This window comes from Oryzias latipes, chromosome 22, assembly GCF_002234675.1.
Source record: "Oryzias latipes chromosome 22, ASM223467v1".
NCBI classification, from domain to species: Eukaryota; Metazoa; Chordata; class Actinopteri; order Beloniformes; family Adrianichthyidae; genus Oryzias; species Oryzias latipes.
In genome coordinates, this window is record NC_019880.2 from 21,409,939 (window position 1) to 21,424,170 (window position 14,232).

Below are 14,232 nucleotides of genomic sequence, written 5' to 3' on the forward strand. Positions count from 1 at the left end.
TGGGGGACCTGAACCAGAACACCGATGGGGGATCTTTCTGTGCGGAGTTTTCATGTTCTTTCTATGCATGTGTGGGTTTTCTCTAGGAACTCTGGCTTCCTCCCAACATCCCAAAACATGCTCCATAGGTTAATTGGTGACTTTAAATTGCCCCTGGGTGTGAATGGGTGTGTTATCAGTGGCAGATTGGTGACCTGTCCCGTCTGAAAGAAGGCCTTTTTTTTTAAAACCATATGAGTTTTTAAAAAATAAAATAGCAATTTCTGAGCTATTTTCCTACCCAGAAGTAAGACGCCTCAATCTCTGAGGCTCCGCCTTTCTCTCCTTGTGGGTGCCGCCCATTTTATGACATCATCCGAGAGTCGGCCTCAGCATCGTGTCTGAATTTCTCCCACGAAAACATAAAATCTGAACTTTTACACAGATGGACATTCATATTGGTCAAATAAATGAAAGCGTTTAGCCGATCACCACTAGCTCCATTGAGAAAGTGGGCGTGTCTGTTAGCCTGGGGGCGGAGCTGGCAGCACAGACTCTTCCTGGAAGGGGCAGTTCCTATCTTTGTGTTGTGACAAAGTGAGAACCCACTGGTTTTCATGGATTGGGAGGGGCTGGTGCTCAGAGAGCAGGTTTTTAGAGGAATATTCAGAAATGAGTGAATGGATCAAAAAAACACTTTGGGGTTGTTTTTGTGAGGAATGAACATTAAAAGACACTTAAAAAGTCAAAAAAGTTGTTTTTGCATGGTATACGCCCTTTAATCTGCAATGTTGAAAAGGTAAAACAGAAAATACTGAGAAAAAAAACATTAAGAATCACTGTAAAAAGTAATTTTTGTAAAATGCAATCTGGCCCGAACGAATCATCTTATCATGAATTATTTGTTCTGGATGTGTTTCCATCAGCCTTCCAGGTTGGAAAGTTCAGCATTTCCCCAGGATGTCAGGGTTGTTCCAAATGGGTGTCAGTTTGCTCGGAGTGAGAGAAGACTTATGTATCTTAAGGAAATCCCAGCAGTCTGCTAATGTGACTCTGACACTACTCATATTTTACTGAATACATGTCAACAGTTTCAAGCTGAATTTTAATTTTGACTTTAAGTGAAATGATATCATAGAACAGCCTTTCATGCAGAGTTGTTCTGCTGTCAGTGATTGGTTTCTGCTTTTATAAATAGAAATAACAGTTTCTTAATACTAGTGTAAAGTAACAGTCCACTCAGACAATGTTTCCTCCTTCAGTGTCACATCCAGAAACACTGAAGAGTCTTCATCAGTGAAGAAGATTCTCATCTTCTCACCAGCTTCCTGCTCTGAAGGAAACATCTTCATTCATCATCATGGACAGCAAGACCAACCTCTGTAGAAACACAATCCTCTAGTTCCAAACTAAAGAAATGATCCCTGAAAGTAGAGTCTTAGTTAGTTCTGGATGTTGTTTGTCCTCTTCTGTCTGCAGACAGGAACTCCTACTCCTGGTCACCTCTGTTAGTTTGTTGAAACCTCAAATTATTTTTGAACTATAAACATCTGCAAATCAAAGAATAATGTCATAATAGTGTTCAGAACATAATTAAACTCTGAATGGAATAGAATTCTTTTCCAACTCGGGGGGGGGGGGGGGGGGGGTGTGACTCAATTTCTTAGGCCCCCGCGTTTCTCTCCTTGCTGGTGCCGCCATTTCATGACGTCATCCTACAGTCGGCCTCAGCAGCGTGTTTGCATATCGTCCACGGAAACATCTCATGAATTGTATGAAAAACGTTGAATCTGTTTTGATGCCAAGACATGTGGAAAAATGTCCAGGTGGTTTTGAAAATGTCATTTTTGTTTCAAAAAGTGAGTTAGAGCGAGTGAAAAACTGTAAGGTATGTGATCAGACTGCAGTCTGATTGGAGGAGGTGTGAGTCTGTGACCTGCAGGAGGTGACCAGGAGCAGGAGTTCCTGTCTGCAGACAGAAGAGGACAAACAACATCCAGAACTAACTAAGACTGTACTTTCAGGGATCATTTCTTTAGTTTGGAACTAGAGGATTGTGTTTCTACAGAGGTTGGTCTTGCTGTCCATGATGATGAATGAAGATGTTTCCTTCAGAGCAGGAAGCTGGTGAGAAGATGAGAATCTTCTTCACTGATGAAGACTGTTCAGTGTTTCTGGATGTGACACTGAAGGAGGAAACATTGTCTGAGTGGACTGTAAAATCTGAAGTCTGAGTAGGAATAACTTGATTAAACTTGTGTCTAATATTTGAGATTGAACTAACATAAATTTTAGGAAATCATCAGAGCTGAGAGAAAAAGGAATGTGTAGTTCTGCTGAGCTCTGACTGTGAGTTAATCTAGCAATTGTACTAGAAAGAAATCTTGTTTTTTTTTCTTTTTCTGATATTAATGTTGAATCGTACTGTGTTCTAGCTCTATACAGAGGTTTTTCATTTCATTTAAGAGGCAATTTTTCCAGGTATTCAGAAACTGCTCTGAACCGGAGTGGCGCCATTCTCCTTCCAACTCACGGGTTAATTGTTTGAGAGAACGTGTTTCAGCGTTAAACCACGGCTCTACTTGGTTTTGTCTAACAAACGTAGGATTCAGGGGGGCAACAACGTGGAGTTTACTCCTGAGAGCTTGTAAGGTATCATTAACAAACAGGTCATTTATACAAGGACTGATGCTATGGAAGCTGCTCTCAGAGTATTTTCTCAGAATGTTTTCTAAGTATTGGTTGAACTGTGAGTTTAAACATGAACACAGAACGGTCAGATAATGTTCCTCTAAACTGTTGCACTGGTGCAGTAGCATGTTCTAATGTAGACTGGAAGGTAATCAGAAAGTGATCAGAAACGATGGGTTTATGAGGAAGGACACTCAGCTGGCTACGTACTCAGATGTCCATGTGCTTTTGCCAAAATGGTCTACATTACCCAGCAAAGCCTCTTGGAGCAGCATCAAAGTGTCATCCCACTCCCAAAACACTTAACTCATGTTACAAAAGCTAATCAATGACTCATTCAGACAGACAGAGCCACCACAATGATATGGCCATTCTCAATGACTTTGGCTTATTTTTCTGTCAGAAAGGACATTCTCTAAACTCTTTGGTCATTCTTTAAAATGACTCAACTCCTTCAGCACAACAGCTGCAAAAGTTCATCTCTCTCCAAAACGTTTAATCTATGCTCCTTAAGTAAGTTTTTGTATCATTCAAAGTGTCAGTGTCCTTATAATACATGGTCCCTTTAGCGTTCTGTTGGTCCTGCAGATCAAAATGTTTAGACAGTTTGACATTAAGGCACATCACCATGAAAAGTCTCATCCTTCATGTTGGACTGACAGGATGGAAAAATAAATCAAACTAAAAGTGAAACTAAAAAAGAAAAAGAACACAGAATGAAGTAGTAGTACATGATTTTATATATGCGTTTACTGTAAAGAAAATGGTTTACAGCAAGAAGAAATCAAAGTCCAAACAGTCAAAGATATTGTGTGTATAAGACTCCAAAGCACAGAAGATGTTTCAGTAAATTAAAATATTAGAGCAAAAATCAAAAAAAGAGTGAGAATAAAGATCCCCTGTGTTTGCGGTAGGCTTCCCTACCTTCCTGCAGTCAGACACCAACACAGTCAGACAAACTTGGATGTTCCAATAGGTGTCTGGGTTGATTTAGCGGCCAGACTACAATAGTCAGACTCCAATGGGTTTGTTTTTAGTTTTGCTAATTCAGTGATAGGTTATGGAAAGTTATGGAAAGTGATGGTTAACCGTAACCATAAATTCTCTTTTCACATTATCACTTCAAGTAATGCTGGAGTTTCCCTTCACTTGTTTACATCTCTGCCTGCTGCCATCTTTCTGACCACAGACTCTCGTCAGCATCACACTGAACATCCTGCCTTGCTGTACAACAAAGTGCACACTGCAACCCACCACTGAACTGTTTTACTTTCTATCTGCAGACAGGAACTACTGCTCCCGGTTATCTGCAGGTCACAGACTCACACCTGTGATCTGCAAACTGCAGCTTGATTCTGGAAAAAAAAGCATTTTAACTCTTTTAAATCATTTAAGTAATCTATAAATGACATGGTGAAATAGCTTCAATTACACCAAGTATTCCCCAACATTTTTGTCCAGTTGTGTCAAACTATCCTTCTTTGTTTGGGTTCAGCTGTCTCAGAGGAGAGGTTAGTAGTCATCCTAAAGCCTTCATGCTGGTATGGCAGCCATATTGGTAGAGGAAAGACTTGTAGTTCCCATTATGCAAACTCATCACATGACACATAAAGGTTGGGGAACACTGCTTAAATTGACATGTTTATACATCTTTGAAGCAAATCCATTCAGAGTTTAATTATGTTCTGAACACTATTATGACATTATTCTTAAATTTGCAAATGTTTACAGTTCAAAAATAATTTGAGGTTTCAACAAACTAACGGAGGTGACCAGGAGCAGGAGTTCCTGTTTGCAGGCACAAGAATACAATCAACATCCATAACTAACTAAGACTCTACTTTCAGGGATCATTTCTTTAGTTTGGAACTAGAGGATTGTGTTTCTACAGAGGTTGGTCTTGCTGTCCATGATGATGAATGAAGATGTTTCCTTCAGAGAAGGAAGCTGGTGAGAAGATGAGAATCTTCTTCATTGATGAAGACTGTTCAGTGTTTCTGCATTTGACACTGAAGGAGGAAACATTGTCTGAGTGGACTGTTACTTTACACCAATAATAAAATCATGTTTCTTATTAGCTGAGACCAATTACCAACAGAAAAACAAATTTGCATGAAAGGCTGTTCTATGATTTATGATAGATTATATAACTATACTATTATATAAAAAAACAAAATGCCCCTCTCACCCTCCGCGGGTGGTTTCTCCTCCAAGTTCGGGTCCTCTACCAGAGGCCTGGGAACTTGAGGATCCTGAAGTATCTTAGCTGTTCCTAGCACTGCGCTTTTGTGGACTGAGAGGTCTGAGGTCTGTCCAGGTATCTGTTGTAGCCACTCCTCCAGCTTGGGGGTTACTGCCCCGAGTGCTCCAATTACCACAGGCACCACTGTCACCTTCACTTTCCAGGCTTTCTCCAGTTCTTCTCTGAGTCCCTGGTATTTCTCCAGTTTCTCATGTTCCTTCTTCCTGATGTTTCCATCGCTTGGCACTGCCACATCCACCACAACGGCTTTCCTCTGTTCTTTATCCACCACTACAATGTCTGGTTGGTTCGCCATTACCATCCTATCAGTCTGGATCTTGAAGTCCCACAGGATCTTAACCCTCCCATTCTCTACCACCTTCGCAGGTGTTTGCCATTTTGACCTTGGGGTTTCCAGATCATATTCTGCACACATGTTCCTGTATATTGTTCCAGCCACTTGATTGTGGTGCTCCATATATGCTCTCCCTGCCAGCATCTTACACCCTGCAGTTATGTGCTGGATTGTTTCAGGCACCTCTTTGCACAGCCTACACCTTGGGTCTTGTCTGGTGTGGTAGATCTGAGGCTCTATTGCTCTGGTGCTCAGGGCTTGTTCCTGAGCTGCCAGGATGAGTGCTTCAGTGCTGTCCTGTAGGCCAGCCCTTTCTAGCCATTGGTAGGACTTCTTAATATCAACCACTTCAGTTATGGTTCGGTGGTACATCCCATGCAGGGGTTTGTCCTCCAATGAGGATCTGTCCTCCAGCACTGTATCCTCTGCGCACACTGTCAGTTGGGGCTTTGAGCTTGATGTACTCATGCATCTTGGATGTTTCATCCTGGATAGTGGCTTCTACGCTCACTAGTCCTCGGCCTCCTTCCTTGGGGCTAGCATACAGTCTCAGGGTGCAGGTTGCCACTTGCCTGCGGAATTCCAAGGTACTTGTAACTGTCCTCGATGTCTGCTATTGTTCCTTCTGGGAGTGAGACCCCTCCTGTGTGGACTACCTTGCCTCTCTTTGTCACCATCCGGCTGCATTTCTTGAGCCCGAATGACATCCCAATGTCAGTACTGTAGATCCTGGTGGTGTTGATCAGGGAGTCAATGTCACGCTGGCTCTTAGCATATAGCTTGATGTCATCCATGTAGAGGAGGTGACTGATGTTGGCCCCATTTCTGAGTTGGTATCCACAGCCAGTCTTGTTGATTATTTGGCTGAGGGGGTTCAGACCTATGCAGAACAGCAGTGGGGACAGAGCATCACCTTGGTATATCCCACATTTGATGGACACTTGTGCAAGTGGCTTGCCTTGGCTTCAAGGTCGGTTTTCCACAGCTTCATCGAATTTCCTATGAAGGCTCTTAGAGTCCTGTTGATGTTGTACAGCTCCAAGCATTCAGTGATCCACGTGTGGCATTGAGTCATAGGCTTTCTTATAATCAATCCAGGCTGTGCACAGGTTGGTGTGTCGTGACCTGCAGTCTTGAGCGACTGTTCTGTCGACCAGGAGTTGGCGTTTGGCTCCTCTGGAGTCTCTACCAATGCCCTTCTGTGTGTTGCTCATGTATTAATCCGTGTGCCTATTTATCTTGGTTGCAATGATGCCTGACATGAGCTTCCATGTTGTGGACAGACGGGTTATTGGCCGGTAGTTGGATGGGACTGCACCCTATGAGGGATCTTTCTGGATTAGAACTGGTTCATTTGTGCTGCGGTGAGTTTCTTTAGCCAGTAGGCATGTATCATGTCAGGGCCCGGTGGTGTCCAGTTCTTCATAACTGAGACTCTTTCTTGGATGTCTGCAAGGCAAGTTTATTTGTATAGCACAATTTGTACACAAAGAAATTCAACGTGCTTCACAAAACAGAAAAATGCATTAAAATCACAATACATCATAGAAATAATCAACGTAAAATTTACTTTAAAAGAAAAGAAAAAATTTGAAAATTGATTTAAAAAAAAAAAAGCAAGGAAAGGAAAGAAAAGTGCAGATAGGACCTTTCAGTCATATACACGGCTAAACAGAAATGTTTTAAGTCTAGATTTGAATATGAACACAGAAGAGGCCTGTCTTACGACTTCAGGGAGGCTGTTCCAGATTTTAGCTGCAGAATATTGAAACGCTGATTCCCCTTGTTTAGTTCTGACTCTGGGAATCAACAGGAGGCCGGTCCCTGAGGTCCTCAGAGTACAAGATGGTTCATATGGCACTAACATGTCAGAGATGTACTTTGGTGCGCGGCCATGGAGAAGCTTGTACACAAGCAGAGCTGCTTTGAAGTCTACAGCTCGTTGAAGAGCTTGTTTGAAGCTTACAGCTCGTTTGGAGAGGCCGGTGAGCAGGCCGTTACAGTAGTCTAACCTACTGGAGACAAATGCATGAATAAGTATCTCCAGGTCTGGCTTTGACATTGTGTTTTTGATTTTGGCAATGTTTTTCAGACTGTGATGGTTACTCGATTCTGTTCAGGGAGGTTGCTATGTTCTTTTGTCAGAGAGACCAGCCACTGGGCATTGCTGTGATGTGCTGTCTCTTTCACCCATATACTTTTCCAGTACTGTTCAGTTTCTAGCCTGTCATTGGACCTGGGGGCCCACACACCGGGTTGGCAGGATGGAAAAATAAATCAAACTGAAACTGGTAAATTATAGAACTGCTGGAGTTTCCCTCCACTTGTTTACATCTCTGCCTGCTGCCATCTGTCTGACCACAGACTCTCATCAGCATCACACTGAACATCCTGCCTTGCTGTACAGGTGCACACTGCAACCCACCACTGAACTGTTTTACTTTCTATCTGCAGACAGGAACTACTGCTCCCGGTTATCTGCAGGTCACAGACTCACACCTGTGATCTGCAAACTGTAGCTTGATTCTGGAAAAAAAGCATTTTAACTCTTTTAAATCATTTAAGTCACCTATAAATGAAATGGTGAAATAGCTTCAACTACACCAAGTATTCCCCAACATTTTTGCCCAGTTGTGTCAAACTATCCTTCTTCTTTGTTTGGGTTCAGCTGTCTCAGAGATTAGCAGTCATCCTAAAGCCTTCATCTATCTGATCACAGATGGATTGGTCCTTCTGGAACTTCAGGAGTCTTTTTAGTGCATTAGAATGTAGACGTTTGAGGAAGACATCCCAGTAACCTTCACTGAGCCACATCCTATGTTCATCTTTACTCTCCATGAAGTAACTAAAGCAGGAATTGTGTGAGCAAACTGTTAACTTAGCAGTCTGTGACCTGCAGGAGGTGACCAGGAGTAGGAGTTCCTGTCTGCAGACAGAAGAGGACAAACAACATCCAGAACTAACTAAGACTCTACTTTCAGGGATCATTTCTTTAGTTTGGAACTAGAGGATTGTGTTTCTACAGAGGATGGTCTTGCTGTCCATGATGATGAAGGAAGATGTTTCCTTCAGAGCAGGAAGCTGGTGAGAAGATGAGAATCTTCTTCACTGATGAAGACTGTTCAGTGTTTCTGGATGTGACACTGAAGGAGAAAACATTGTCTGAGTGGACTTAAGGTTGTTCAATGGATTTGATGGTTTCTGTTCTTGTACCTGGATGCAAAAATACCAATTTTGTTCAGAAGGTTTTTTTACAGACTATTTCTCAAAGTCAACATTTCAGTGCAGCTTCAAACTGTTGACAAGTTAATTTAGATAAATTAAACTTTCACTTTAACTCCTTGCTGCATGAGTCCATTAAAACAGCTGACAGTCTGTTATGGATGAAAGCAAATGATGAACTGAATCTTGGACAATGATTGAAGACATTTCTTCTCCAGTCAGACTGCAGCATGAAGACATTTGTATAGCAGGTCTTAATTAGCTTAAATGGCTCAGGTAACGCATGAGAGGTAGAGGATTGACATCCTCGTTCTCTAATATCTATATATATTGAGCTGAAATTGTACAGCGAGATGCCTCTGGCTGTCAAATCCCAGCTGGGTCTTTTCTTTGCATGTTCTCCCTGTACATATATGGGATTTCTCTGGCTTTCTCCCACAGTCCAAAAACATGCTTCACAGGTTGATTGGTTACTCCAAACTATGTGTTATTTATTGTGTGCCCTGAGATGGACTGGTGACCTGTCCAGGCTGAACGCTGTCTTTGACCAACAATAGCCAGGTTAGTGACCCTGAAAGGGAATCAGTGGGTTAAGAACATGGATGGATGGAAGGATGGAGTTCACAGCTAGAATAAAGAAGAAATCATTCTGAGTCTAATCACTAAAGCAAAAAGTACTGGACTCATCCCGATAAAATCTTTTTAGTCTAAGAATCACTTTTTACAGTGTACTTTCTGTTATGTTTTATCATCAGTGTTTTCTGTTTGAAGTTCTCAGTGTTGTATAAAAGGATACATTTATACATGGCAAAGACATTTATTCAGTGTTCAGTTACATTCTAAACACTCTAAAAATCATTCTTTGAAGTGTGAACGATTACAGTTCAAGATTCATAGACAGAAGCTATTTAATTTTCCAACAGACTAACTGTCCACTCAGACAGATGTTTCCTCCTTCAGTGTCACATCCAGACTATTATGACATTATTCTTAAATTTGCAGATGTTTACAGTTCAAAAATAATTTAAGGTTTCAACAAACTAACAGAGGTCACCAGGAGTAGGAGTTCCTGTCTGCAGACAGAAGAGGACAAACAACATCCAGAACTAACTAAGACTCTACTTGCAGGGATCATTTCTTTAGTTTGGAACTAGAGGATTGTGTTTCTACAGAGGTTGGTCTTGCTGTCCATGATGATGAATGAAGATGTTTCCTTCAGAGCAGGAAGCTGGTGAGAAGATGAGAATCTTCTTCACTGACGAAGACTGTTGAGTGTTTCTGGATGTGACACTGAAGGAGGCAACATTGTCTGAGTGGACTGTCTCCTTGGTAACAGTTTGAGTTTAAGCTGTAATGGTTGTACTTGTTGATGGTTACATGATTAAGAAATATGTCTAGCTTAAAGTCATATAGAGTTCAATTTCTCATTTCAATAATTTCTGTTGGCTTATTGTTTGGTATTCACTATAAAGTCCTGTTGATGTTTAATCACATTCATGAGAAACAAGTAGGTATCTTTTAGTTTTGGTCATTCAGACAGACTTTTCTTCTTCTATCAATGTTAAACAAAAAAAACTGTTAATGAGACCTGCCTGTTTCCCATGAACATGCAGATGAACCTTGCTGTGGTACCACATGCTTGTATTTTAGGGTCACGGTTGCTTTCAGAGCACAGATGTGAAGAGAGTAATGCTTTCCTTGTCTCTTTGTGCTCAGTACTGACTTGGACTTGTTCTGTTCGGCTCAGCCTGTGGCTCTGGAATTACCTTTTGTTTGTATGAATTCAGCCGGACACACCCAAACATAGAGGTGTTCTTCTCAAATAGTGGGGGGCGCGACGCAATGCCAGGGGGGTCACGCAGTAGGAGCGGTTTTAGGCACAGGCAATACCGTCAATTGCCCGGGGCGCAAATTTAGCGGGGGGCGGTGGTGACAGCAGCTCAGTGCTTGGAAAAAAATCTGCTCCACTGTTAGTTCCCCATGATGTTACATGACAGAGTTTGTAACAGCCTAAAACCATGAACGGCCGTCCCTGCAACTGCTCCTGTCTCCTGTCACACACGTGTGCGTGTGTTAGAAGGAGAGGGGAGGGGTAGTGGGCTCAGTCTGCAGGTGGAATGGAGCACAGCCTCAGTTGTGCAACACCTGCATCATAGCGTGCCTTTAGATTACTCAGCTCATGCTAATAATGTCATTCTTTATGAACTATTGTAGACATTTTTATGAAGTGTCTTTATTTTCCATAAATGTATTCTGTGTCTGTCTGTCGTTTAGTTGGTGTCAGTATTTGACATAAAGACAGCAGGTAATGCAGGAAAACAGCTGCACTTTATGAGATCATAAATAAACAATCCATTTTTTAGAAAAAAAATCAAAACAATGTTTTTTACCTATTTCTTCAGACTAAAAACGTTAAATATATTGGTGCTGCTGTGTTAATGTTTCAGATCAATTTACATTTAATATTGTTTATTGATTGAATTATTTTTCTCATCATCAAATGGTTCAGTTGGTCAAAAATGTTTCTAGTTTAAATGAGGACCAACAGATTTTTTTAATTTCAGGCATTTTAAGCTTCTTTCCTGTTTTAGACTATAACAGGGTTTCTGTGGCTAAATAAAGTTAATATTTGTTGAAATTGAATTTAAATTGCTTTTTTCTTTTGTTATTGTTAAAAGATACAATTTTAGGTATATTTACACAATTTTTATAGATACCGATCTTATTTAGAGTCACCGCGGCGAGTGGGTGGTGCATTTTCTTTTTCCTAGGGGGGGGCCTTACAAAAAATAATTGAGAAGCACTGACCTAAACACAGGCCTACAAGGATGCAGTTTTTCTGTTAGATCATTTTCCTAAAAGTTTTAATTTTTCACCATCATGAGCTCTCAGATCCAACGACTGTTCTACTCTGGTGGTGGCTGCAGAGGGCGGGAAGAACATGTCCCGACACACGAAGCAGGTAAATGTGCTAGAAATGTCAAAGTTTCATCAACACGTGGCCGGTCTCATGACAGCACTGGGGCGTTGGGAAGAATCCTCGCGCCATTTGATTTGCTTTGAATGCTCACTTCCACGTCATCGAAAGACTTTTTACATGTATTTGCATTTACACAGATTTCCTTAGGAAAATCAAATATTGTTACATTTGCATTTATATCTCTCACATACGCATGTGTTTCCAAGCAGGAATAAAGTCCAAATGTCAAGATAGGAGAAAGTTAATAAAGTTTAACCTTTGAGTAGGTTAAACTTTACAGGACGAAGAACAAGGAAAACAGGTCAGCAGGAGACAGATGGAGGAGGTGAAGATGAGTCAGATGAGGAAGACAACAACAGGTAGCGCCCCAACTGAAGTCAGTGATTTCAGGGCCACGGCAGGTGAAACCTCACTGCTTTCCGTCAGGGACGTTTGGGAAGCACAAAAGAGCGTTGTAACCCTTGTGCTATCCTAGGCACTTTACCGTTGGGAGTTGGGTCATCTAGACCCACTAGACAGTGCTCTGAACCTTTTTTCTTCAATGATTTGTGATCTTCACTGGTGTCCATGGATTACATGAAATCTTTCCACCTTTATCCACCTTTGTCATGGTAGGGAGAACACTTCAATGTAAGGGGGGGTCATCTAAGATAGCACAAGGGATAAAGAACTCAACTTCCAACATTTGAGCGGCTGGAATGTTCTGTAGTGATGAAGCCTTTAGGGAAGAGACGGATGAGAGGAGAGGTACAGGAAATACGACAGACTGTTCTAAAAGTTGCAAAGGACTGAAAACAGTCAATCCTTTTTTGCAGTCATGGAGAGAAACAGCAGCAGGATGATTTTTATCTTTAAACACAGAATCCCACGATGTAAGCTGACAGAACCGGAACCGTTGGTGGTTGTGAGACACAGGAAAGTTTAAAAAAAAAAAGGAGTAATTGTCTGCAATATCAAAACTGATCCTTTTGTCTTCTTGAACATCAGTAATAATGTTTGAGATGTTGTTTACATCGTCATGTTTAAGTTTACATTTTGCAACATTTGTCTTCAGACGCTGTGGCACAATCCTTAAGAAACTTTAATAAAAGTTTTTTTTACTTCATAAAGTTCCCTAGTCATGTGTGAGGGTGTGTGCTCAGCCCCCCAGTGTTCCCCCCTATGTGAAACGGCCCTTTGTGTCTCCCTTTCTCTAACATGCTGTCATGCATTCTTACAGTTTGACCCACAGCAGGAAAGATGTTTGTGACATGAACCCAAGTCAAAACAGTCAGAACCACAGAACAGTCCAAATCCTCCAGTTTTGTCGTCACTTTTGTATTTATAGTTTCAGGTCAAACGTCTTCTTGGCTCCTACTGGCAGATCAGCCGCCGTCTGACTGTGACTCCTGTGAAGCACGTGGAGTTGCTTCACGCAGAAAACTCACATTTTCACATTTCATCTAAGGAGCACAACTGCAGGAGCAAGAATCCCACTTTCAACCAAGAAGAAGACAGACCCTCCCCTCTTGAGCTTTTACAGAGAGAAATCCATAAAACAATTGGGTTTCTCAGCAGTCAGGAAGCAGCGACTGAATCTGAGTAAAAACCGCCTGCTCCCTAATGTACCGTATTTTCCGGACTATAAGTCGCACCGGAGTATAAGTCGCACCAGCCCAAAAATGCATTATAAAGTAGAAAAAAACACAGATAAGTCGCACTGGACTATAAGTCGCATTTTAACTTTCACAACCTTATATGACACAATCATAGCAGACTGTTTATCTAATAATTTCACAGTAATTTTTTCTCAAACTTATTTATTTATTCTTTTCATGAAGCATCATTGGCTAACTAATACTCTGTTTTCATCCTGTATTTGTAGAAACAGTTTTCATTTTTATTGCATTTCTCAATTTATGAAATCATTGGAAAATAGAATATTATGTTGTTAGCCTTAAAGATCTTACTGTAAAAAAAAGTTTGCTGATTCTCTGAGTCACTTAACATCCTCTTAACACTTAACATACCTCAAACATCAAATTGACCCAGGAACATCATCTCTGTTCCTCACAAATGAACATAACAGGAGGGTTAACAATGTATTTATTTCAATTTATTTCTAATATAAGTCGCTGCGGAGTATAAGTCGCACCCCTTGCCAAACTATGAAAAAAAGTGCGACTTATAGTCCGGAAAATACGGTACAAACAAAATCAAATCTAAAAAAGTTTCATTGGAAAAGATGGAACAAAGAGGTGAAACTTGGGGAGGATTGGGACCACAGGGGGAGGAGGATGAGGAGGATGAGGAGGAGCTGGCTGCCTCTTCTTCTCGTTTATCGGTAGTGTTTCGTAGAGAAAATCTAGAAATATTCAGGTTTTAGGATAACAGTGAGTCTAGTTCTTCTGCAAATCAATGGTTACAAAAACAAACATTGATGGTTTCTAGATTTGACTAAAACAGAAATGAAAGAAGAAGAACTTTCCTTTTTTAAATGTGGCTGCTTTTCCTCTTTCCATCTTCTGTACTCAAGTCATGCTAAATCACCAGCGAGCTGCATTGCATGGCCCGCAGCCCCGCCCTCGCCATCTGTCCCCAACCTGCCCTGATTGGCCGAGCTGCTACACTTGCCGTACACTCCGTCTCTGGTCAGAGCTGCACATGATAAATTGATGATTCTTTTTAAAACAATTTTTATAATGGCAGCTTTTCTGTTGGTTTTATGTCCATAGCAACCACTTTATTTTTTGGTTGCCTGGGAGTGACGAACAAGTCCATGTC

The 14,232-nt window shown here is 41.2% G+C and overlaps 5 non-coding genes across 5 annotated transcripts; 4 read left to right on the forward strand and 1 right to left on the reverse strand.

Moving 5' to 3' along the window:
- Nucleotides 1-1,213: 1,213 nt before the first annotated feature.
- On the reverse strand, nt 1,214-1,419 carry LOC111946891. The gene has a single exon (XR_002872703.1). It is a non-coding gene; the product is annotated as a small nucleolar RNA U3 (small nucleolar RNA).
- Nucleotides 1,420-1,987: 568 nt separating this feature from the next.
- Nucleotides 1,988-2,193, forward strand: LOC111946887. Its single transcript, XR_002872699.1, has one exon. It is a non-coding gene; the product is annotated as a small nucleolar RNA U3 (small nucleolar RNA).
- Nucleotides 2,194-4,501: 2,308 nt separating this feature from the next.
- On the forward strand, nt 4,502-4,707 carry LOC111946893. Its single transcript, XR_002872706.1, has one exon. It is a non-coding gene; the product is annotated as a small nucleolar RNA U3 (small nucleolar RNA).
- Nucleotides 4,708-8,232: 3,525 nt separating this feature from the next.
- On the forward strand, nt 8,233-8,438 carry LOC111946890. Its single transcript, XR_002872702.1, has one exon. It is a non-coding gene; the product is annotated as a small nucleolar RNA U3 (small nucleolar RNA).
- A 1,163-nt stretch (nt 8,439-9,601) lies between these two features.
- LOC111946892 lies at nt 9,602-9,807 on the forward strand. The gene has a single exon (XR_002872705.1). It is a non-coding gene; the product is annotated as a small nucleolar RNA U3 (small nucleolar RNA).
- Nucleotides 9,808-14,232: the final 4,425 nt, after the last annotated feature.